Here is a 25,760-nt window from a genome sequence, read left to right as displayed (position 1 = left end):
AGGGGATCACACCCAGCAATGCACAAGGGTTACTCCAGACTCTGCACTCAGGAATTACTCCTGGTGGGGCTCAGAGGACCATATGGGATTCTGGGAATCAAGCCTGGGTCGGCCGTGTGCAAGGCAAACGCCCTACCCACTCTGCTATGGCTCTAGCCCCATTACTATTCTATCTTTAAATTCAAATGTGAAGGTAGATATAGTAAGGAAGATGAGAAGCAGCAAAGAACAGTTAAGAAACAGATGACTAACAGTGAAGAAGAGAAAGGAAAGACTCATGAAGTAATAGAACATTCTAGCTATTGTTTTCCTGAAGGTGAAGTGTTTAAGTGGTGACCTAACTTGCCCTTTATTCTCTGGATTTCCTTTTTATGAGAAGAGCAGGAAACAAGCCAATGTTGAATCCAAATAATAGCTAATGTGTATTTTTCTGAGTAAATTGTGTTCAGTGTTTTCCCTAGATAAAAATAAGTTTTATCCACTTTGATTCAGAAATCTGGAAATGAAATAGAGCCAAAGCAATATATGGAGATCCATGTATCAGGAGAGGAAGGAGCAGGTATGTGAACAGAATCTTCTGTTAGTTGAAAGTTTATTTCAATTTCAGTGGTTTGCTATCTTTTCTAGTAATTGCAGACTTTGTTATTAAGCATTGAAGCCATATAGTGTTAGCGGTACCTTCAACAGGGAAAGCAAACAGCTCTATTCAGAAATTAACTGCTTCACGAGTCATTTTTTAGTTATTTGTTTGTTTGTTTTAAGGAGCCCAGAGGATAGTCTAGTAGGTAGGGCATATGCCTTGCATACAACCAACCAGGATATACCATCCATATACCATCCATATACCATTTCTTTCGGAAATTATTCCTAAGTGCAGAGTCAAGAGCAAGCCCTGAGCACTGTCAAATATGGCCCCAAAACAACCAATAAAATATAACTACATGATTAGAACTCAGAATACGAAACACAAAATAAAAAACGCACACACACACAATGAAGGCAAACTAAAAATTATGACTTTATTAGCACTAATAAATGATTTTTATAAACTGTTTTATTGAAATGAAATGATTCAATAACCAAGATGTCTATGAGTTTAAATCACTAGTCATTTACCAGTGACAATATGATTAAGAAGTCTAGGTATATTAATGACTAAAATTTCTTCAACATAGCTACAAATTAAAAGGTTCTATAGATTTCATGTTTTCAATATTAAGGAGGACTATATTTTAATTTTTTTAATTGTGCAGGTAGCAAAGTTACACTAGTGATAATATTTATGGTTTAGATGTATAAAATTACTACACTCCATCACCACCATAAGTCCTGCATTCTACCACTACTTATTGCCATTTCTAGCCTATTTATTGTCATTTCTTGCCAGATTTCACAATTTTGGTCCCTCATTAATTTTCCTTATAATATTTGAACCATTACTGGCCATTTAGAACTTTTGTTGTTTTGTTGTTTAATGTATAATTTGTGAGGGGGTGGTCAATGAAATTTTTGTAACAGAATTTAATCTATATAATTAGGTATACAGAAGACTGGAGCCTTTAAGAATTTGTATTTTAGCATATTTACTAGGGCAAAATAGAGATGAAGTATAACTCCCCACCCCTTCCAAACCAATCTATTCTGTCAAAGCAAATAATGGCTTTGGCATTTCAAGGACAAAATATAACATAGCCAGTGATTCTGTGGGTAAATCTTTATTTCTATTATCCTCTTCTTCTTTCCTGGAATGTGCTTTTTAGTTCACATTCATTCCAATTTAAATAATAATCACGTTTTAATTCCTCATCTTCCACTGAACAGCTCGTGTGCCCTAACCTCAGTCATGTTAACTGGCTCTCACCCTGCATTGATTAAGAGTTCCCAGAGATAACAGTGTGTGCGGGTGCATGAATAATCTCCTTCCTTCTCAAGTCAATTCTTGTGCATCTCTGCAGTCTGGCAATAACACTCACAATTTAAGTAGTGAGGGGCTAGCTGTGAACTCTGAAATAGCATATGTATGACCTTCTGTTGAAATAATAAAAATAGAAAAATTAATATTAATATAATATTTTTCTAAAAGAGAATAAAACACTAACATTTTCTTCTTCATGCTCCAGCTCTTCCCTTGTAAGAAAGAACTAAAAAATCAGATTGTACAATTGCCAGCAAATCCAAAGCCTAAATCTAATAAAATTAAGTCATTATCATTCTTTTAAAAATTCTAGAGAAAACTCAAAATAAAAATGTGGTGTTTTTGACATAGTACCAACTATAGCTGACTGTAAATAAACTTTAATCTTAAAATCCACCGTCACAATCTTAGTTCAAATCTTCATCATCTTTGTCATGGAAGTCATCCCCACACAGTCTTCTTGTTGCCAAAATTTTTCTTTCCCAACCCTACACTATTTTGTTATGAGAGGCATCATTCTAATTCACAAATCCAGTCACATCATCATGAGGCTCATAGATAATTTACCGTTATCTACAGAAGGAAGTATGAATCTCATTCTTACATATTCATGCTTATGTTTTTTCCCTACCTCTAAGTTTTCTTTTTCCTTATGTCACTAAGTGTAGATTTTTAATTACTTGACAAGGTCTAACACAAATAGTTTTTTTTTAATTTCTCAGAGTTGTCACTGTCTTACCTTAGAACATTATTCTGTGTGTATTATGTTATGAATTGTGTTACAGTTATTTCCGGTAGCGTTACTTGGTATTATGCTAATGTAGTAAAATACTAGTAATTACATTAAAGTTACTTGGGGTATTTTATTAATAGATCCTGAGATCCAAGAGAACAAAGATTATACTAGATTCTGTATGTTTTCCCTTACGTCCCTAACGTCCCTTAGGTCCCTGTGGACATAACATTAATTTTCCTATCTAGTAACTTGAACTCTATAGATTATAAGAAGGATTCTATAGTATTTTAATGACATAAGGATTACACAGTTAAATACTGTTGGTGTTCATATACAAAGGTACATAGCAGTATTCTTTAATATACTTTTTCATACATCTTTACATTCCAATTATAACTTATTATTATGCTAATAAGAAAATATTAATTGTTTACTTTTGGAAAGTCAGGCATAGTAGAGGGAGTACAAGTTTTGAAGTCAGACAGATAAAGTTCACATTTGTTTTGTTTTACCACAAACTAGGTATTACATCAAAGGGAAGCTACTTAAATTTCATATGGAAAATGAGGATTAAAATCTTTATTATTCAAAGACATCTTGAATTATTGGGCAGATACAATTAGTTTGAATGATAATAAATTTCTAATATTCTACATTTTTTACCTATAAGATACATAGGTAAAGATGGTGATAACTCCTGTATGTGTTGCTCTAGCCATCCAATTTTCATCCAATTTTTCTCAGAAGCAAGGTGCATATTTGACCATGGCTGGGTTGTGTTTTGAGAAAAGCAGTGAATCTACTTGTTCAACTACAATTTAGACACACAGAAACAGCCTACTGAGTTGTCAACCTGCAATAGTTATGAAAGCTAATGGTTGAAAAGCCAGGCAACAGCCTGCATTAAATTCAATCAGTATTAGTTGAGCCTCTACTTTAAGCCAATGTTATTGATATTGGAATTGAAAGTCAAGTGAAACTCTGCTTTCAAAGACCTTACAATTAACTGGTATACAAACCAAATAGTGAAGTTCTTGAAAAAGTATTTGAAAGACTACTAGGAAGCGTGCAGATAGAGGAAGAATAAAATCTTGTTTTACTCCGGGGTTCTACATACCTCTACTGTCTAGGAAAGTGTTGGTTTTCTTAAATGTATCTTAGTATTATAAGCTTTCTTACATAATATAAACTACTAATTGAGTTGATAATCTGAAAATCTCCGACATGTGGGATAATACAGGATTGTCGCTGATAACTTACTTCTATTTCTTTTTCGGAGGAGGTGTTACACTGGCAGTGCTCAGAGCTTACTCCTAACTCTGTACTCAGGCATCACTCTCCTGATGGGGCTTTGGGACTGTCTAGAGAGTTGAGGATCAAACTCAGGTCATTCTCATGCAAGGCAAGCACCCTGTCCACTGGACTCTCTCTCTGGGCCCTACTTATACATTTTATTGCCAGTACTTTTCTCTCTCTTCACTCAGCCCCTTCTAATAATAAATAGAAATTGACAGCTTGCATAAAACACCATTCAAATCAGGAAAAATGGGATATTTAATTTTATTTATTATTATTATTATTATTATTATTATTATTATTTTGCTTTTTGGGTCACACCCGGTGATGCTCAGAGGTTACTCCTGGCTTATGCACTCAGAAATTACTCCTGGCAGTGCTCAGGGGACCATATATGGGATGCGGGGAATCAAACACCGTTCGGTCGTGTGCAAGGCAAATGCCCTACCCACTGTGCTATCACTCCAGCCCCCAAATCGGGAGACTTTAAGTGATATCTTGATTTCTAGAAAATGTTTCAGCACAATAAAGAGACAAATGTTTCACTACTGTGTGTGATTGAAGGTGTGTGGGATCATTTGGGTACATAGGGAATTAGAAAAATGTCTGAGGAGCATTCATACTACTTAAATTCAATACTTACAGGATTGAATAACACAGATAATACTTTTCCTTAATGACAAGGTTTTTTTGTGATACTTCTTAAGCAATAGTATTTATTGATAACATGGAGTGAGATATTCAAGGTCAATTTTTATTTACTTATAGAAGTTGTCCATAAATGTTGAACAGCCAAAAATTCAGTTTTGCAAAGGGCTATAAAGATTTTTTTCTGAAAGTATTAATGAGGCCATATTTCTATAAACTATATGAGGTGAAAACACAGAAAATTATTTTAACATTCACATGTGAATTTTGTCCATTTTGTTTTATTTTGTTCCCAGTTAGAACAAAGTGTTCAGTAAAGAAAACTGGCTATTTTCAAACTAAGCCCTAAATAACTTTTTGTGGTTATCTATCCGAGAAGAAGATATGCAATAGTTTTATGCTATCAGAGTGTTATATTTTATAATCTGATGAAACACTCCAATGAGCAAATATTAAATTAAATATAAATACACTGAAGAAAAGCAATTTTTAAGAAGTATTCTTAAATTTTTCTTTGCTCTTTATGTGCATATTTCAGCCACTCGCTTAAGCTTAATGTGAATACATTAAGTCCCACATAGTTTTGATTTCTACTCCACTTTTCTACCACACCCTCCAAGCCTTGTGGGGTGGTATCTTTTATTTTGATGGTGCCATACTTTATTTCGTAGTAAAAATACATCTCCTTACTATACAGTAAAAAATTCCTTTGAAATTTATAATTTTGGAATTCACTTCAATTTAGTAAGCATTGTTTTTTCAGATTTCCTCTCAAAAATATATTTTATGCATAGTTAAGAAAACAAAAGATATTTTTCACAATAAGGAAAAATACTATTTTTAAGTCTATCTTTGGCATACTCTCATTTTTGTATTTAAATTTTAATCTTAATTTTTTAAAAGATACGTAAATTTCCCTAGTGCTTTATAAAACACAAAACATTAACAGTGTGCTATAGGTCAGAGAATCTAAAATGAAAAAGAAATTAAAGTCTGAATGCCTGATATACAAGCTGAGAACATGGGGAAAAAAAAGACCTGGCTAGCTCTGACTAAGTATCAAGTCAAATAAGAAAATGTTTTAATGCTTTTTATATTTATTATTTGAAAATGTGCTTTAAAAAGAGTTTATATTTAACATTTGTCTTTTAAAATAGAAAAATATGAAGCTGATACATTAAAACAATGAAAGCATTTAATTAATATGTGAGCTTTTATTATTGGGAGAAAGCAAACTTCCTTAAAAAGGATCAAAAGTTTAATAAATTTTAGTTTCTACTGGTAATTGTAGGATGTCTACAGGAATAATATTAATGGCCTCAATAAATATCAAAATGTGTGCATTTCTTAGAAACTGGAATAAAGTGTCATGACTCTTCTGAACTTCTGTTTAAATTTCTCAAGTATGCACCAAGATAAAAAGTTGGCATGTTTATAAATACAATAAAATTATTCCAACAAGATAATATTAAGCAAATGTAAAACTACAAATACAGGATAGTTTAAAAAGTAAAGTAAAATTAAGAAAGACAGTTGTGGCCATGCTTTACATGTGCTGTCTATTTAGAAATAAAATGTAGATTGAGCAATAAACATGGAACTTTAAAATGTATCTTGTTCGGTTATGAACAATTCAAAGCTTTAAGACCTACTATTGGTTTAATATTTGCCCTCATTTTGTAGGCAATCACATTACCCACACTAGGAAAACATATACTGCAGGCTTGATTTGGATGAATATTTTTGAAATTCGTCTCAATTTATAGTGAAAAACTGACTGCCATTTATATTTTGAAATTTAAAACAAATCTGAGTCATCACTGCAATTTAATATCAAATCCCTTCATTTCAAACTACAGATGGAGACATGTCACCCTAATAGCAAATGGTTTCGTTCTAAAAAAAAATCATGTCTGTGTGGATGAGTGTGTCTTGTGTATAGTGTGTCTGTGTATGTGTATATATACAACATATATATATATACACACACACACACACAAACACACACACACAGCATGGAGCTCAGAGGAAACATTGGTTAAGTTTCCAAATTGGACAATATTATGAAGAGTTCATTGCTATTGGCTTGAAGCTATAGAATCTCACAGCCAAACTGGAAGCTTGTGTCTAACAGTTTATTTTTTTTATTTCAAAATTAGCTGAAGGAGCAAACACATAAGCATATATTAGACCTTGAACAAGGATAATAAGCAAATATGTGTGTGTAGAATCTAAAAATGGAAAGCAGGTTTAGGGTTTATGCTTATAGTTGCTTAAAACCAAACAATGTACATTCAAAGCTCCAAAGGCATATTTGCACAGACATCCTAATTATTAGTTCACTTTATCTTTGCTGGCTTAACGTGGTTCTCAGCTTTTTAATCACTTCTTTACTGGCACAGCTAATGTGCCTACAAGTTGTCTAGAATTTTAATATTGCTAAATTTAGTGACACAAGTTGTGATTAAATTGTGAAAACTTGTTTAATGCAAACCCTGATTGAAAAGAATACAGGCTTATTTAAGGAAAATGTACAACTTTGCAAAAATTATATAGCACTATATATAGTCCCACATTTAACAGCTTTACCAACCTGCAAAAAAGTTGGTTCTTGTAGAAAACTGCCAGGCTATGTAGTCTGAAATCTGGAGTCGTAATACCAGAGAGCTGTCAGTCAGCCATCCATCCATCTAATTGGCTTCTTACCATCTTTCCATCATGTTTTTTTTATAACTGGTCGCCTCTGGCTAAAATGCAAATCATGAGGAAGAGCCGTCTAAAAAAAGCTGCTGCTTTCTTAATTGTCTGTCAGAGTATGGACCAGTGGACCCAGGGCCGCACAGTAGAGTTATGCTAAGCAGCAAAGCATCATGGGAATTGGAGTGACAGCTCATTTTCCTCCTGTGTTTTCTGTGTTCGAATGACAATGCAAAAATATGGGTTTTCCCACACTTTCTCTGAACACCTGGGCTATTGCTCAGGGGAGCACAAAGCCAAAACTGTCACATTTCCAGACATGGTTTTATTGCTGTCACTGTGACAGGATTGTTGACAAATGCCAGCAGTCATCTCGGCATCTTGGGAAATGTCTGCCATGATTGTGTCAACAGCCTGACAGAAATTGTTAATGTTTAAACTTCTTCCACTGACAGAATCCTGTCTTGCTGACAATATTTGTCATATGAAACTCAATCTTTGTCAAACTTGCTTAAAAATTAACACTTTCTCAATTTTTTTTTAGTTTACTGCCTAACAGTGCAAAATTTTAGCAATAAAATCTCAACGGGGTAATGTAACAGTACTTTACATACACATCTGATATAAATTCTCCAATACATTATTGACCTATGACCATCTTGTCCTTTTGACCTTTGCTACCAGAATAATTAAGTTTTTAATATACATGCTTTGATTTGCAAGTAATAATTCACAAACTTCTGAATTACTCAGTTCCTCAGTATATGATGTGTTAAATAATTGAACCTTGTAGAGTTTTGACTTAACATGAAAATTAGTTCAAAATTTGAAGTCATACATTGTTTGGTTTTCTTAATGTTAGTCCTAAATGTTGTTTTTAACGTTGATTCGAACTATAATCTGAAAAGTTGGACATCATCTTTTATGGCAACTCAGCTAAGTTTTTAACATGTGATTTTTTTTCAAACCTGAATTGTAAGGACAGCCTGAATATTCTCCTTCTTTAAAAATATGCTGGGAAATATTTATTCGAAAAGTAAAATAGATATTAGTTTTTCTTTAGAGAAGAATCATTCTTCTTAGAATCCACAGGTGACTGAAAATATTTAAAAAACATTTTTAAGATAATGTTAAGATTACTAGAAGGCAGCTGAATCATATCTGGCTTTACTAGAAATACCCAGTCATCCACAGGATGCTACATTTATTAGACACGGTGTAGAAAAGAGCAATTGGTTAGCTGAATATAGTGTCCATCTGTCCCTGACAGAACAATTCTTGTCAAACTAAGAGTGATAACTTGTTAATAATGTCATAACTATTATTAGTTGTATTATTATTAGATGGTGTGTCATAATACACAAATATGGTATACACTGACATCAGTAAGGGCATATTAAAATAGTGTTATTAGAATAACAATCTCCTAGAAAAAAGATATGTCTAGGAGGACTATTTACCTGAAATGCTGCCAAATATGATTTCTAGTTACTTTTTAGACAAATAGAGTACCAGGCACTGCCTCATTTGCTGATATGCATGACTTCTCAGTGTGTTTCAGCTGAGTTTCTGAGTATCAGAGCTCTGTGTGCGTGTGTGTGTGTGTGTGCGTGGTGTATGTGTGTGTACATATACATGTTCTTCTAGAAAAGATTTAGGTTCATAGAAAAATTGGGTAAAATTACAGATCATTTGCATATACCCACTTTCCCTATGAATCCTTTCAGCCCTGACTCCCTCAGTATAAACATCCCAGACTAGAATGATACATTTGTTATAATAAATCATCCTAGAGTGACACAGCATTATCAATTATTTTCCATATTATATTAATGGAAACATTATTTTAAGGGATTCCAGTAGTCTGATGAGATGTCTTAGATCAAGAGATGGCAATCTTGTTATAGAACGAATAAAATAGTAAATATTTTATGTTTTTGTCAATGCCATAACTGGTTGATTTGTCACTGTAAAATAAGTACAAATCAGACATTTTAAAGCCTGTGAAACATTTATTTCCAGGAAAACTTTGTAAAAGTAGACAATGGCTGGAGTTGACATGCAGGTTGCTTTTCTGGCTCTTGTTTTAATATGTAGGCTAAGTAATTAGTTAAAATCTGATTTAAATATTAGTGCTGGTATACACAAGAATAGGATGTGATATTGAGTAAATTTCTGGAATATTCTGTTGTTATCTCAATTATTCTTTACGATAATATCTTTGTAATATACTAAACTCTTGATATTACAGATGGTAATTGACAATTCATAGAAGTCACATCATTCACCAGAGTACTCAGCTAATGAGAAACAAATTTAGGATTCTAATAAGGATCTAAATCAATTTATCATTATTTTTCTTGTTTGTGATATGCTGGCTAGTATATTTCCAACTCAAAGAGTGAAAAGTAAACCGAGTAGGGATGGCTCCACACCGTGCACCAGACTGATTTCACCAGGGTGCCTCAGATGGGAGCAGGTGTTGTCTCTTTCCACCTGCTCCAGATGAACCCTGGCAGCCCCAAACTTCCAGAAACCAATTGCCACCACCCTCACGGCCGGTCTTCACAGACTTGTCCCGGGCCTCCCACACAAGACACTAAATTCGCTGAAAAACCCAGGTATGCCAGACCAGTGACTGGAAACTCCAGGCCTTATAGGGTCAGCACTGGGCCATCCCTTTCCATCTCCCCGCCCTTCCAGGGCCCTGGCCATCGCGCCCACGCACTGCCTCCAGCTGCTAACTAAGCACCTTAACTGCCGTGATCCAGAGACTCATGTATGAATCTCAGAGTGAAGCAACTTCCTGTAGGGATGGCTCTGGACCCCAGTTATTCAAATTTTTACCATCCCAGGAGCACGCAGCTGATATTTCATACTGTATCACTGTATCACTGTCATCCCATTGTTCATCGACTTGCCCAAGCGGGCTAACGTTTCCATTCCATTCGTCCCTGTCATTTGCTAGTGTAGCCGGATGGTGTATTGGAGGCTCTTTCAGATCAAGGCAATGAGGACCGTCGTTGCTACTGTTTTTGGCATATTGAGTATGGTATGGGTAGCTTGCTAAACTCTGCTGTGCAGGCAGATTACTCTCTGCAGCTTGCCAGGCTCTCCGACAGGGACGGAGCCTTTTGGGGTGGCCTCTAATTGCCTTTACAGGTGTTCCCAGTCTACTGAACGTAAGCTTTTGGTCGACTGGCATGTTGTAATGATCGACACACTGACAAACAGGTACCTGCCTGCATCTCTGGGCAGCACCTAGGACATCTGCGGCCTCAGGTTAAGTTCCTTGAGGTTGATGGAGTGTGCCTGGAGGTTGTTGAGTAGCTGGCAGAGCAGGATGCTATGGCAGAGGGTTTGTGAGATATTTAATAATATATATGTTGCCAAATATATATATTACTAAATATCAGATATCTAAACATGTGTTGAAGGGAAATTGAAATGAAAAATTAAATATTCCACATATATTTATATATATTTAATTATATATTTCAATTTTCCTTCAGCACAATGTATTTCTATCTCAGAGACTCTAGCAAGCTACCGAGAGTATCCTGCCCGCACCGCAGAGCCTAGCAAGCTACCTGTGGCATATTTGAGATGCCAGAAATAGTAACAACAAGTCTCCACAATGGAGACATTACTGGTGCCTGCTCGAACAAAATTGATGAGCAACGGGATGACAATGATAGAATGATACAGTGATACAACGTATTTAGATATTTGACATTCAATTTTAACATTATGAATATAACTGTGTTTCTAGGTGACAGCACTTGAATCAGTAGACTGAGTAAAATAAACTGCCCTCCAAACAGTGGGCATCACCTAAAATGCTGAGTACCAGTAGGAAAAAAATAGCAAGGGAAGCTTTCTTTAAGCAGGGACACAAGCCTTCTTCTGCACTGAGACTGGTCTTATGCCATCTGTGTATTGGGTTCTGAGACTTTTAACTTGCTCTGAACTATCTTACCAGCTCTTTTGTCATAGTCAGCATCTTATAGAGGATGACTATAATACGCTAAATATGCACATGTAAACCTGACTAATACAGCAACAACTAAACTTTCTTTTCTGAGTCATGATTAATGATTCCTCCAGAGAGGTCATTTTAACCTCATAAAAATGTTCATGCTGCATCATTCTCTGGTCCATTGTTAAAAGAATTGTGTCAGTATTGACCGTACACTCAGCCATGGTCTGTAACAAGTTTGCAACAAGATGCAAAAACCAAATGATGCATCTGTAGAAATTAAAGGGACATTCCTAGATAGTACTTAGTTTCTTTACTTTGTTCCTATTTTAAAATTCAACATAGGGGCTGGAGAGATAGCATAGCGGGTAGGGCGTTTGCCTTGCACTTGGCCAACACGGGTTCTATTCCCAGCATCCTATATGGCCCCCTGAGCACTGCCAGCAGTAACTCCTGAGTACAGAACCAGGAGTAACCCCTGTGCAATACCAGGTGTGACTCCAAAAGAATAAAAAATCAACATAATGTAATTCAAATCATTAAGTATGAAAAGAGCATTCATTGCTTTAGTTTGTTTTTATTTGTTTGGGGGTGGTCACTTCTGGTTGTGCCCAGACATATGCTCAGGGATCATTCTCAACTGTGCTTAGGAGACAACACAGTGCCGGGAATAAAATCCAAGGCTTTGTATAGGGAAGGCGAGCGCATATAATACTTAGTCCTAATTTGAGAGCTCTGTAAGTCTAGATGAAAATCTTAGCCTTATTTCTTTTTCCTCACACGTTTATTTCCTCATGTACATAAAAAGAACTTCTCCCAATCTAAGCCTAACTCATACCCAAAGTAGATGATAGTACCAGCACAAGGCCAGGGCTAATGTAATGTGTTCATTGTAGGCTTGGGGTTAACTAGGCCTAGAGACAGCTGCTATAGAAATTAATCTTTTCAGTTTTCTGTTATGTACTATGATATTTGATACTGATAGTAATAAAGCTTCTGGGCCAGTGAGAGAGCACAATGATAAGGTGTTTTCTTTGCAAGAGGCTCATCTTGGTTCAATCCCTGCCACCATGGTTCTTTGAGCACCAATACCAGTCATCCTTGAGTATGGAGCCAGAAGTAAATCTTGAGCATCACCAGGTGTGACTCTAAAACAAACAAACAAACAAACAAACAAAAAATGTAAGAGGGAGGGGAAAGAAAGAGAAGAAGGAGAAATAACTGGGGAAGGTAGGGGAGAGTGGAGAAGAAGAGAAATGTTTCAGGCATAGAAAGTTCCAACATCACACCCATCTCCTGAGTCTCTCCACCAAAGACCCAAAGTCTTCTCTTAATGAATTCTACCCTATCCTCTTAGTTCTGTAGACTGACTCTACGGGTCTGTAGCCATTGGTATTTGTTATTCTCTTACTGTTCCACACATGACATAGATCATTCTATATTTGTCTTTCTGACTGACTTCACTCAGCAGGATGCCAAATTTAACAAATCATAGCTTCCTTCAGCACATATTCATGAGTAATCAAAAAAATGGTCAAAGGAAAAGAAAAAGAAAAATTTTCAGTTCGCTCATGATTTTCTAAGAATGCACATTATGAAATTATATCTATTAATTTTTATTCTTTGAGAATCACAAGTTTTTAGTCCCACTGTAATTATAATATAGACCCCCACCCCCCATCTAAGATCGCCAGTGTATTACATTGTAGCTAACCCTTATTTATAAACTCACTTTTCCTCTGTGTGTATACATATATATGTATGTATACACACACTCTAAAGTTCATTGAGTTTTATAAATTGAGCACAATAAGAAAAACAATGAATAATAGCAATGAAAAAATAACAAAGTTCTGTCAACAAAGTTAGTGAGCATAGTCTTTTAAAATATTTTTTAAGAAATATTTTATTGAATCACCGTGAAAAACAGAAAGAAAAAAAACACAAAGCTTTCAGGTTTAAGTCACAGTCAAATACTGATTAAACCCCCATCCCTTCACCAGTGCACCTGTTCCACCACCAAGAACCCCAATATACCCCCCTCCCATCCCACCCCCCATCTAATGATATTCCCATTATTCTCTATATACCTTGAGTACATTACATATTTCCATACAGAACTCACTATTATTAATTGGAAATCCCCCCCAACAATCAGGCCTGCTGAATAGGCATCATCTAATAATTTCTCTTCATTGCTGAGAGTGAAGACTTTGAGTCCGCCAGGCCGCTATAGCGGCCGCGAGGTTTTGGGTTTCTAATATTTTAGCTCAGTTCACAGTCAAAATGCATGGCTGCAAGAATCCACCCTGGTGCCAAAATGGGTTAGGAGACCTCAGGATCACAGTCTATAGGCGCGAAGGGTCTGCTTCTCGTGCCGCGGCTCCAGTTCATCTCTGGGCGGAAGGCCAAAATATTTTCTTTTATACAGCATTTTCAGATGCTTTTTTCATGTACTGTGTAAAATTATGGTGAAAAACCAAACTGCATGTATAAGGAGATTACTGTGATTAGACCAAGAAAATGTTAAGTGTAATTGAAACTAGGGAATAAATGGGGATTAATCTCTGGAATGCAGACTGTTAGGTAAATTCAGAGTGAATAGTACTGTCTAGATATTCTACCAGATACTCAGTGTATATACTCTATTGCATTAAAATACTAAAGTTGTTTAGTCCAGTTTTCTATTTCTTGAAGATTATTTCCCCCAGAGAAGTTATTGAAACAGAAGAAAACTACAATATTTACTTATCTTTGAAGAATTTTTTTATCTCTCATTGACTCCAGTTACTTTCTATGTACTAGTTAGAAAAACTTAATTTTTGTATATTTATTTGTTTGGGTGCCACACCTGGCGATGTTTAGGGTTGCTCCTTGCTTTGTACTCAGAAATTGCTCTTGGAGGTGCTCAGGGGACCAAGTGGAATGCCGGGGATGCAACCAGCAACGGCTGCATGCAAGGCAAGTGCCCTACCCATTGTACTACATCTCCAGCCCCCAAAACCTCTCATTTAAAAAGTGCTTTAACTAGTTCTTTTAATAATATGTACATCTGAGGCACAGACCTACAAGAGGTAGATATGGAGGATTAAACACCTTTATTTAAAAAACATCCAGGACACTGCTTCTAAAATAAGATATTTTTCCCTAAACAATGGTATTTCTAAACAAAGACAAATTTAAGGAAAACAGTAGGTAGGAGGCCAACAGGATACAATACAAAGTATAACTTTCTAGTTTCTCCCAAACATCAGAAAAAAAGTCAAATTTATAATCTGATATTAGTCCAAAGAGAAGAAACAAATTACTCCCTGTGAGAGGCAAAATAAAGAAAACATTAAAAATATGCTTCAAGAATCTATGGAGCCAAAATTAGATTTACATTACTCTTCAGTAATGGACATTGACCACAGTGTAATTATTTTATAATTAAAAGTGCTGTGGTAGTGGATTTGGAAAAAAAGCAGAAAGGACTTATAAGGTGGCAAGTGAAGGTCAATAAATTATTCTTCAAGGTTTTAGATAATTGGCATCATTTGGGAGTAAGGGAAAAAGATGAAGCTGCAGAGAGGAGCTAATATAGTGGAACACTAACAATGGTCCATTTAACACCAATTACCATGCTCTTGTGCCATTCCTCCTAGATTTTACAAAATATCTTGATATCCCTTGAGAAAATGTGTCATACAAATGACAAAATGAGAATAATTATAATAACTTTGAAACAAAACACTTTTGAAGTCAAATTTCACTAGAATATATTTTAAATAACCCAGCAATTTGTGATTTATGACTAGACAAATCTTAGCAAAATATCACATTTCTGCACTCTTACTGCCTTTCACTCTTCTAGTGTATACTTATTGACAATTTAGATTGTTGCTTATTTTTAATATTCAAATGATCTTTATTAAAAAAACTTTGATATGACATCTTTTTCCACTGTACTGGAAGCGATACTTTTAATCAGTGATAGCATAAACTTTGTTCTAATATCTTGCAAATGGACACATACATATTCAAATGCACTGTAAAAAGACTAGATGGTCAATTATCTCCTTATTTAAAATTAAATTTAGAAAAGTTAAGCTGAAATGTTTGTGACACAATTTTATCAACATGCACAAAGCTACAGGAGTTAGCAACGAGAGCTATGATTTCTCCAAGTTAGAGTTAAGATAGAAAGATATTATCTTTGTTATTACATAACCATGGAAGTTCTGAGTAATTTGTTGAAGCCTTCATCACACAACTCTTGTTTTTAAGACTTGGGTGGTAATGGAGAGATAGTCCAGAGGTAGTAAGTACACTCGCCCTGCAGGGGCAGTTTTAGATCTGATCTTGGGCACCACATAAGATAGCCTCTCCCAAGAACCACCAGTAATGTGAACTGAATGCAAAGCCAGTACTAACCCCCCCAAGAACAGTTGGGTGTGGACCTCAAAATCAGAACCAAAAATCAACAAAGAGATTTGTTGCTGCAAAAAAAATAAGACTTGCATAAACTGGGTTGAAAAATTAGGACATCAAGAAAGAAATCTTTAAGTTCCGCCCACTGGACACTTGCAAAGTACTAATAATTTCATTTGATCCCTGATAAATTCTATAATCTTTTTTTTCATTTTATTGAATAATCGTGAGATAGTTACAAGCTTTCATGTTTGGGTTACAATCACACAATGATCAAACACCCATCCCTCCACCAGTGCACATTCCCCACCACCAATATCCCCGGTGATAATGGACCAAATTCTATTATCTTATAGGAGTGTCTGAAGAATTTTAAAAGAAAGTTAGTACTTGAAATATACAAGCAAATAAACTTATATTTGGGGATGTGCACTTTGTGGGAAAAATAGAATTCTTGATAATTCCTGTAGGCAACTCCACTCCAGCCACTGTATGAGTATCGGCAGTGACAACCTCTATTACTCTTCATTAGAGTGTCAAGTTATTTGATGTGCTTCATTAGGTGAGCTCAGCACTCACCAGGTGTCACCCTTCTTCATTCCCATAAAAGTTTATTTCAGAAAGTGGGAAGGGCTGGAAATAGGCACAATCTGGTATATAAGAGTTTACATATGTACACACATATGTACATATTATAGACACCTACACACTCATATATATTAAACACATACATATGCAATTTACAAAGCTAATAGAAAAGCAAAAAAATAAAATTCAAAGTGTATTATAATGGATCACTAATGGAGGCGACTTGTTCCATACATCTGTTTGCTGTTGTGAAGCTCATTAGGCAGCTTTTGTTTTTGTCACTGACTTGCTGCAACTGATCACTTCCTTTAAATTAGGATAAGAAATTCTGAAAAACAGAAGTTATTACATACATTTTTTTATCTACTCCTCCTTCCCCCTCCCCAACTATAAGCAGTATTTCATAAAACTTGGAGGAGAATGCTTGCTAAGATTTGAATGTTTGTATTCTCCCAAATTCATAATCAGAAATCCAAATGTGATGTGATGGTATTGGGAAGTAGGAACTTTGAAAAATGAAGTCTTGAAGGTCAGACACTCATGAAGGGATTCAAGTATTTATAAAAGAGATGCCAGAAAGCTCCAGAGCCCCTGCCACCAGTTAAATATAGAAGGAGCATGTTATCAGGTATGGTTTGAGGCACTTCCTGTCCTTGGAGCGAGCAGGTATCATTGGGCTACACTAGCACGTGACAGGGTCAAATGGAGACGTTACTGGCGCCTGCTCGAGCAAATTGAAGAACAACGGGAAGACAAGTGATACAAGTGATACATGTTATCAGGAAGAAAGCCCTCACCTGATCATCTTCCTGCTGTGGTCTTGAACTTCCAACCTCTAAAAACTGAGAAAAGAATGTCTGTTGTTTATAAACTAACCATTCTGTGGCATTTTGTTATAGTTGCCTGAATAGTCAAAGATCCTAAGAGCTGATGTTTGGGGACTCTATTTTCTAGCTGATGCTAAAAAGGATGGAAATGACAAGAATGACAGGACGGGAACAAATGATAATTTATTATTTTACAATAAGTATTCTAAGCACTTAAGCTGTCAGAGGTCAGTGTTACCCTTAACATGAGAGTAATTGAGATGGGAAATTGATCTTTAACTCTACCTAATGCAATGTCAACTACTCAGTAAAGTAATATGGACTAGTACCTTTGTAGAAAGAGGTAAATCCAGAAAGCCTAAATAATTCCTTTCGATATCCAGATTCTCTCACTTTCAGAGTCTCAACATTGCTATAGTGTTTCAATAATTTTCTAGCTGCCAAGAATAAAAGTCACTCTTTCCAGAAGCTTTACAAAGAAACATTGTTAACTTAACAGTTCCAAGAAGAAATATAAACTAATAAAAACAAATCCACAGAAGCTAATTAAAAAACATATATGTGGCCACGGGTCATATATTTTTTTATAAAAAATACCTTTCAATTAAGTTTATCAAATTGCCTTTCCATTTGACATGAATTTTTTTAGTTTAACACATGTCATTCTGGTCATTCCATTACAGGAATGGCTTTCAAATGTGCAGCAGATGATGATCAAAATTGACCGGAGGCTTTTGAAGATATATGTTATGATTAATCAAGTGTGGGCTGCACAACTCAGAAATGAAGAAGTGTAGGAACTCTTGAAGGAGAATATCATGATATCATGATAATTTGGAGTGTTGAGATGAGTTGACAACATAAGAACAACTTCCAGAACAGCATGGAATGTGACAAGACGTGTGGTGGCATGACGGAATTGTTACTAAGTCATATGTGAATGGAACTTTCTGACTTCACATGTTAACCCTGTGACATATTAACATAAATCTAAAATATAGCATTTGAATATATACATGTGACAACTACCAAACGTTCACATACATGAGGGTTTTTTAAAATCTTCCCAGGGTTAGTACAGAAAAAGGAAAACAGGTTAAACCCCAATCACACTCCATATGGCTGCAAAAATGTCCTCATTGTAATTGGGATGTGGATTAATGATACACATCAATCAGTCAAGTCTTATAAGCTTTGACAGCTGGTTTGTTGGGAGTTTTCTTTATAATTATTCATACCACACTGAATGTCCTGCAGCACTCTGAATAGTAAACAGGACATGACACTGGAAAAATGAAAATAATTGAAACAACTTCAGTAGAATAAGTCTTACCTCCAGCCTAAAATTCCCGCTACCAACTCATACATTGAAAGTGCATTTGGTAATAGTGCTACATTTCTAAAAATAGCATTCGCTCTTCCTGAAAATTAAGGATTTTAGGCAATTTACTTCCCAGATATTATTTGAGATGTTAGGTTTTATTCTTTCTAAAATCTCCATTATATTATACTTCCCCCCATTCACATTGTTAAGAAATGGTGACTGGGATTTAACTTCATGGCTAATAACAATATATTGCAATTGAGGTTCATTAAATATGATACTATGTTCTAGATGCTTTGTTATAATTAATACTCACATCAATCAAATATTATGTCACACCCATTTTGCAGATAAGAAAATCAAAACACAAAGTGACCATAGTTCATATAGCTACTATACTGCAGAGTAAGATTGAACCAGGTCAAAGTGGCTCCTAGAAAGAAGTCTCTTGGCTATGATGCTTTTATACAACTTCCTTTAACATGATTTTATCACTTTTAATTTGCCCTGAGGAATACTGGCTGCCAAGTCCCTGAAGTCAGTATCTTTTCATTTTGGCGCCTTTTTGGGGAGTCACACCAGGCAATGCTCAGAGTCTATTCTTGGCTCTGCTTTCTGGATTACTCCTGGCGGTGCTCAGGGGACCATATGTGATGTCAGGGGTGGAACCCAGGTCTGTCACGTGCAAGACAAACACCCTACCCTCTGTATGATCGTTCCAGTCCCTGAAGTCAGTATCTTTCCACTGATGCATAAATATATATTGAGCTCAAAGTGGGTCACAAGGGCATTACAGAATTGTGTTTAAGTATAAAGGGGAAGAGGGCAAAGTGGTGTAAAGACATACACAGAGCTGAGCCAGTGTATTGACAAGTACTGGCAGCAGATTCTTCAGGTGTTCAGGTCTGACCTTGTCTGGACTGGGTGCTGTATGCATCTTTACCGAAAAAATGGCATGTCGGATTTCAGAAGGGAGAATATTGGGAAAGACATATCCATCCTGCAGAACTTGGTATGTGGGCAGGTGGACATGGCTGTCGAAGAGATCCGCGTAGAAGTCATGAATAGTCCTCTCCATTGCCATTCTGGAAGATGTGATAGATCCATCAGGACATCGGAGGGCAATCATCTTGTCTTGTAGTTGACAAAAAACAGGCAAGCATTGCGAATACTTTTCCTGTCTTCTGCCACATCAGCCAAGACTGCTGCTCTTCTCTCTTTGAGGTCTTCCTTTATCACTTCTATGCACAGCTTTGTGAGCTTGGATGTTAGCTTATGGTTGCCTGAGACTCGTGCCAAACCATGTTGGCGAATGAGCTCGAGAGTTTCCAAAGACAGACGTCTGTTTGTGGCTTTCCCACTCTCAGGATTCCTCACACAGTCATGGAGGTGCTGAACCAGTCAATCGTATTCCTTGTCGATGTTGTCAACGACGGCATCTTCCCACGTTGCCGCAATAGTGCCAAAGAGCTCCCAGTTGGTGGTCATTCTGGGAGTTCTTTTCTTAAACTTAAACTTTATAGTCCTTTCTCTCCATTTTGTGAAGTAGAATTTTGCATGAAGGATACAGTGATCTGATCCCGTTTGAAATTTTGTGACAACTGTGACATCGGTCAGGCAAAACCATTGATTGAATATGATGTGGTCAATTTTGTTGTGGAACTGTCCACTGGGAGACTACCATGTCCAACGTTTAGATTGGTCTTCTGGAACTGTGAGTTACCCTGGATAGTCTTGGTTGACATGATGAACTCAGACAGTTTCTCACCCTGTTCGTTCCATTCTAGGCCATGGGTCCCAACGTGGAGTTCTTCAGGAGACCTTCTCGGTCCTATCTTGGCATTAAAATCACCAACAATGATCTTGTAGAACTTCTTTATAGAACTTCTCCAGATCCATGTAGAACTTCTCAATTTCTTCTTCATTGTAGTTGATGTTGGTGCTTAGACAATGAAGATAGAAACTGCCTGCAGTGAGCCACATCTATTCAAGTGTAATCGTTGGGTTCAGGCTGTTAGGTATTCGAATGAATTAATGCTCATGGCCAAGTTCGTGTTTCAAGGACACAGACACCACCAATGCCTGTGTTGTCGTATGTTCTGAGGAACAGTTCTCCAGTGTTGAAAATGGCATGATGTGGGGCTAGAGTGATAGCACAGCGGGTAGGACGTTTACCTTGCATGCGGCCGACCCGGATTCAAATCCCAGCATCCCATATGGTCCCCTGAGCACCGCCAGAGGTGATTCCTGAGTGCATGAGCCAGGAGTGACCCCTGTGCATTGCTAGGTGTGACCCCCCAAAAAAAGCAAAAAAAAAATTAAAAAAAAAAAGAAAATGGCGTGATGTGATTGATGCCTTCTCATTTCGGTCAGACCAATGATGCCACACTTGTTCTTCTGCGCTTGCATAATCAGGTCCTCAATAGATGCTTCTGATGCCAGCATATGTGTGTTGAAAGTATAGTCATTTTAGTTCTTCTTTGTTTTGGCAGTCTAGTTCATCCCTGAGATTTTATCAGCCTCTCCTTAATCATCCTTCTTAACGCTGCCATATTGGGGGCTCTTTAGGTGTCAGGAGAATGAAACCCATTGTTGTTGCTTTTCTTGGCATATCAAATATGCCATGGAAGCTTACCAGGCTCTGCCATGTGGGCAAGGTACTCTCGGTAGCTTGCCAGGCTCTCTGAGAGAGATGGAGGCTTTAGGGTGGTCTCCAATCGCCCTTACAGGCGTGCCCATGTTTCACACCATATTTGAACCCTATCAAATATGGTGCTGAAATTATGAAAAATGGGTATTAAGTGTCTTATTGTGTCAAGCAACTGCACTGGGGCCGTGCGGTCCAGAAAGCAGCCTGGAGCATGGCGGTAGCTGGGTAGTGGAGGTAGTGGAGGTTGCCCAATGAGATATTTTTCTGGCGTGGGTAGGGTTTGTTGTCTGGGTTTGTTTCCTGGGGCGCCGGAGATTGGAGGAGGTAGACAGAGGATCTTGTTTCCAGGTCTCATTGAGCATCCTGGAATCCAAGATCACAAAGTTCTGCTTTACCTGGTTTTGTGAGCCTTCACTCATGCGTGAAGTCTGGCCTGAGTGTCCAGAAAGCAGCCTGGAACATGGCGGTGGCTGGGTAGTGGAGGATATAAAGAACCATAATATTGGAATAACAAATGTCCAAAGACAACAGATACAAAGAACATGAAAGAACTAGTTTTGAGTAGAAAATAGGCCACCTGGCACTGGGGGCATTAGGGAAAATAGTACGGGGAAGAGAATGTTTCAATGATGGGGGAGCAAGGTGTTCAACCCAGAGGATGAGAGAGGACTAAGAGGTAGTAGGTTTATGAAAAACCCATTGTCAACAGTACTGTAAAAACAGTGTCAAAAGTTAATTAAAAAATAAAAAATAAAAAAGTTCCTCTCATAGAGTAAGGCTGGTAGATGAGAGAGAAACAAAATACTGGCCCCGGGAAGTGGACACTGGTGAATAGACAGTGTTGAAATATTATATGCTTGAGACCCAGTCATGAATAACCTTGTAATTTATGGTGACTTAATAAAAAATAAATTAAATAAATTCATTTACATTGTATAGACTAAGCATGTGTTTACTACAAAATATAAAATATAATGTATATAAAACATAAATTTTTCAGATCTTAACAAAGCTAGAGAACAATTTAAATATCTATATAAAAACATAATAATATCTAATTTTACTATTTAAATAAAACAAATATTTTCCAACCACCTTCAGTTTTATTACATTTTTTATTACCTTAGTACACTATAGACACGTGATTTCAACCAATTTTTTATGGTGTTTGTGACATATCTATCCAACTGTATGTGCTCAGAGTATACTTCTACCTCTGCACCCAGGAGTCACTCATGGGGATTATACAGAGTGCTAGGGATAGAACACGGGTCAGCTGCATGCAAGGAAACAGTTTATTTGCAGCACTCTCTCCAGCCTGATGCTATTTTTTTCACCTATTTATGCAAGTCATGCTTGTTTCATACATGACAAATGAGCAAAATTTCATAGTAATAAAAATGTGATTCTGATTCCCTTCCTTCCCTTTCTATATCTTTCCTCTTGCTTCTCTATACCCTCTTAATCCTTCTAGATTTGTTAATATTAGAAAGAAAATAATTTAGGAGGTATTATTAACAGAACACTATGGTTTTTTATTTTTTAATTGCAAACATTTCACAGATAAGTTATCACTTCCTGCAAGATCAAAACTATAAAAGATGATGAAGTGACACTATAAAGTAGAATTTCACATATTAAAAAAGAGACAGTCATTTCTATTCAGGCAATCTTCACAATTTCACAAGAATAGTTACCATTTTTAAATATCTCACATGTCATTTACAAAGATTTGCTATGCTATCTCCACTTGAATAATACCCTTGCTTCTCTTGCTTATGGAAAACCAGGAAAACTTTATTTACAAAAACAGGTAGTTAATTCATAGACTTGTCAACTTTATTTATTTATTTACTTATTTTGTTTTTTGGGTCACACCCGGCGATGCACAAGAGTTACTCCTGGCTCTGCACTCAGGAATTACTCCTGGCAGTGCGCAGGGGACCATATGGGATGCTGGGAATTGAACCTGCGTTGGCCACATATAAGGCAATCACCCTACCTGCTGTACTATCACTCCAGCCCCTGTCAACTTTATTTTACAAAATATTTTGGTTGTAAAATCATCTTGACCACTGAATTATTTGGTATTTACCTTACATTTTCATATTTCAGGACCAGAGCATAGCACAGTGGCCTGACCCAGGTTCAATCCCCTGACCACATATGGACCCTGAATCCCTCCAGGAGTGATACCTGAACATAGAGCTAATAGTAAACCCTATTTTTAGGGTTTGTTTGTTAGGGCCAAAGCAAACACGCAAATGCATTCACATTCCAGAATAATGCTTTAATCATTTTACTGGCATTCTGGTTTTACTATTTTTCTTCAAAATCTCTTTTGAGTCCATCTTACTAATACCACAAACATAACATTATTTTTCTCTTTAAGCTAAAATGAGAGGGTGAAATTCAATCATGTACTATTAAATATGTGTACCCTATTGTAATAGACTTTTTGATTGTTTATCTACATTTCTTTTTTGCATGTATACATGCAAAAGAAAAATGCTTTTTATGTATTTCTTTTTTTTTTTTTGCTTTTTGGGTCACACCCGGCGATGCACAGGGGTTATTCCTGGTTTATGCACTCAGGAATTACTCCTAGCAGTGCTCAGGGGACCATATGGGATGCTGGGAATCAAACCCAGTTCGGCTGCGTGCAAGGCAAACGCCCTACCCGCTGTGCTATTGCTCCAGCCCCATTTTTATGTATTTCTTTAAATCAAAATACAGCATATCCCTTAGTTCATACTATAAACTTAGTTCACAGATATTCACAGATATATTAATATATCTGCTAAATGAATGAAAGATCAAATTAAGGTAAAAGAAACTTTTTCCTCCTGCCCTTAGCACACGGTTGTAATAATTCTTAATGCAATTTCAATAAGTTTTTTCTTGAGTCCTTTAATCAGCAGATGTTTGATATATGAAGCATTTTTATAGCAAGAATCATGTCTGTTGTTATTTGTTCAACACCAAGGAAACTTTGTTATTTGGATTAGTTATAAAGCTGTGAAACAGTGACATCTAATGGGACAAAGATCAACCATTCTGAATCCCAATCTTTTTAGAAAATTTAGTGGGAGAATAAGAAATCCAGAGAGTATAGGATCCATATTCCTCTTGGTGTATATGTACAACCAAGTTTTGATGAAAAAAATAATTGCATGGAAGCCATATAAATGAAACTACAAATGAGAAACAAACATGAATCAATGCAGTTTCTTATTATTATGCTCAACTGGGAAGGTATTTTCTTTCCTTGGCTTTGGGTTGTCTTATATATGTATATGAAGAAATGATATAAATCTGATTGCTATCATTTTTGTAAAATAAGTGTTTTAATAAAAAATAAATTTACTTTTAAACCTGGGGTGGGGGTTATAATTCTCCTGTTAAGCACATTTTAAAAACACTGAAGGGCAACATTATATTTTACTAAGAGTTTTACAGATATGTTTACATTTAAAGGGAAAGTCTAGGGTACCAGAATTAAGTAATACAACTTTTTAAAATATGTGTGCAGACTCCAAATAATTCAAGAGAGCTGGTTTGAGTCAGTAATCCCTAATATCATGCCCTTTCTTATAGGTTTTCATTAAAGAGCAATAAATGTCAAATGAATAAATAAATAATCTAGTACATCATTACAGTTGGTTAGAACTACTGTGTTCAACTCTAAGCATATAGAGAATGTGTCAATGTTTATTACCAGATATGATGTATAGAAAGCATTGTTAAATACCAGTTTCATCAATACTTCATCTGAAATTTACTATGTATCAAAGTTTGCAATTAAAATATTACCCTTTCAGTTATATGAAGAAGTGTTTGAATCTAAGAATTAAACCATTGTTTTGTTACTTTCAACATTAATTTGAGTATATATAAACTCTTAGGCATCATGATTAATTAATCTATGCATGTGAGCTTCTTAACCTATGGGAATACTGCCATCGTAGCTTTTCTATTTTGCTAATTTCTAGAACCATAAACATTATAAGTATTCCAATGACTACCTCAGCTATAAATTAATATTGTTTAAGCAGTAAAGTATTTTTTCTCTATAGGAATAAATATTCACTGTCATTTTATTAAAAATTGTCATCATTTTACCTTCAAAATTTTTCTAAATTAACCTCATTAATAAAAAACAATGTATAAACTTCATTTTATTTTACTAGTTGAGCCTACATCAGAATCTTGTCCGAAGTTTCCCTGTAGTCTATGATTTAAAATCGCATTCAATTTTAAAATAAAAACTTCTAAAATTACTTATAATAAAAATAAAAACTTCCAAAATTACCTTACAAGTAGCATTTCTATTCCTATTAAAATTTTTAAATTTCTAAAATGTTCTTTTTTAATAATTTGCTTTTTTCAAACATTTTTCCCTATTAACAGACTAACAAGTAACTGAGCCACTTGGTACAGATCTATACCCAAGATAAAATGCATCATAAATCCTGATACTGTAGGATTTTTAATCTATTTTCATGATGTTTTATATTAACCAGAATCCCAAATTTATCCCTCTACAATTATTTAATTTTTTAAAATTATTTTATTTTTAATAAGTGTTTTTATTTCTTTAAGCTTAACCTTTCTCTAACGGTTTTAAAACATAACTACTTTGAAAAAGTCTTGAAGGAAGATCAGTTCTTTCTGAATATCAGGTAAAGCT

Source organism: Sorex araneus, chromosome 4, assembly GCF_027595985.1.
Source record: "Sorex araneus isolate mSorAra2 chromosome 4, mSorAra2.pri, whole genome shotgun sequence".
NCBI classification, from domain to species: Eukaryota; Metazoa; Chordata; class Mammalia; order Eulipotyphla; family Soricidae; genus Sorex; species Sorex araneus.
Note: the sequence above shows the minus strand (reverse complement) of the source record.